We start from the raw sequence: 2,224 nt of genomic DNA, 5'->3' as shown, positions 1-2,224 counted from the left end.
TAGAGGCGCTTCGGACAGGTAGAAGGACTAATTCAGTCTATTGGTGTGGCTATCGAAACTTCTTCGTCTAGTCTAGATTGGCTGTACGGGTTACAGTTCTTCTTTGTTATTGGAGTCGAGGTAGCCACCACCGGGAAAAGGAAATAGGCCTTCATTCGTTTTCTTCCTCGTAGTCGTCCCCCGGCTAAGGTATCATCAGATATAGAAGAAGTAGAGACTGGGGGGATATAGCTAAAAAGGAATATAACTCGTCCGAGGGCGTGGGCGCAGGTGCAGTGCCAGTTTCAAGAAATGCGTATCGAGATACCAGTATCGGGCTGGTATTGGCTCAGGGCCCAGCTTCACCTAAGAACAGCCCTTTTATAATATCCATAGCGTATATGACCGTAGTTACCAAGCCCTATAACGGAATTCCCAACAACGGATGCCTATACGGCTTTGTGAAATCTAGTTGTAGTAAAGTAAAGTATAGAGATTTGAAAGCAGCTGGATCCCAAGAGCACTCTTATTCCTCAGCAAAGGTTTCGCATCTTTATCCATCAATACGAGACGAGCTATGAATACGATAGAGATATTCCTTGAGAACGTTCTTTGCCTAGCTCATCTACAGGAAACAGATAGTCTTTCCCATCACTCCAATCTTTACTTACCTACCTTGGCTTAACTCATTAACTTCCACGACTGGGTTATCTATAACTCCTTATGAAGGCCTTCATTCTTCTCTTATTTCAACTCGCCTGTCCCTGTCAACTAGAAAGGTAGTAAGCAAGTACTGAACAGAAATCCATTAGCTTAACACATGCCTACGTTACAAACATTAAGGGAAGGGTAAGGTTGATTCATTTTCATTTTGTTTTTCATTCACATAGGAACTTAGCTTTGAAAGAGGATGAGCGGTAAAATGGATTATATAGCATTCCTCTCTTTTCTTGCATTTCTGGATTTCCTATCCTAGTTTAGCTCATGGTGGTTCCCCTTTGGGAAAGGGGGTTCTCCTTGATCCCAGTTTAGTAGGAATTGTTTTCAACTAAGGAGGTTGATTGAGCAGGAAGTTGGAAATGATCTGAGTGGCAGTAATCTTTTTGATCTAATCACAAAATGTCAATATCGAATTACTGAAAACAATTGAGAGGAAAGAGATAAGCACATTCTATTTGTCCATCTAATGGAAATGGTTGTCAAGAATCTATAGTGTAGTGTTCTATTCAAATCAATCTGTAGGAACCTCTGGTACTGCTATAATATAAGAAGGTACCCGGCAGGCTTGAAAGCACGAGCTGTCTTAGCTCTTTGTTCTGTCTGAGCTTGAACTAACCTGTGAATTCGAACATTGACTTTTTTAATACGTTTGTGACGCTTGCTTCTTTCCTTGCCATAGCTATTAGGTAACCCCCCCGGTAAATGCCCCGGTCTGTCTAGCTTCTTACACTCGGAAGGAATCGTTGAACTGGAGTTCCAGCTTTCCAAAAAACCCTGTCTCGCAGAGCACCAATTAACTCTTTTAGGCCAGTCTCAGGAGTTTATTTATTTGAGCCTCTGTCTCGGATAAGATTAGTGCGAGCCACATCCAAATACCTCGGTCAAATTATTAAGTTTATTATTATATTAGGCCGCAGGTGGTAGAATCCCTCTGTCTCACGAGCAAAACAGCCAAGTAAGCTAAGTTTGGATCTGATAAGGTTGGGTTAAAGCCAAAGTAAGGAATGAATGGAGAAGCACAGTCTGGCTCTACTCTATAAGTAAGGAAATCTCTCTATCCGGTTATTTTATTTGTAGTGAAAATCTGTCTCGAGGGGAGCAAGCAAACTCCAAATTAATATGAATACGAACCTGGTTCAACAAGTCGAAAGTCATAGGAACTTAGCTTAGAGATTCGGTTTCTTATGTAACTCGCTTGCTAGAAACAAGTCTTGGATGCCACAACTCCACATCCAGTCAGTAAGTCTGTAAGTAAGGTAACTTAAGAAAAGCGAGCCAGATAAGATTGTTAAGAATCAAAGCGAGTCCAGCAGATGATTCTTATTTTCTAGTAACTGGTCGTCTGTACTTAACTTAAATCGAATGAAACAAGCGAGCCCACTTCTTATCTTACTTCTTGCAGGTGTTTGGGAGCTACAGAACTTGACTAATAGTTCAAGTTTACGAGCCAGATTGGACGGAAGGAGTATAAGATTCAGATTTGGAGCTAACGAGCCTAGCAACAGCTTAGTTCTTTTGTAGGTAA

Source organism: Zea mays, mitochondrion, assembly GCF_902167145.1.
Source record: "Zea mays subsp. mays mitochondrion, complete genome".
In the NCBI taxonomy this organism is placed as follows: domain Eukaryota; kingdom Viridiplantae; phylum Streptophyta; class Magnoliopsida; order Poales; family Poaceae; genus Zea; species Zea mays.
This window is presented reverse-complemented; position numbering follows the sequence as displayed.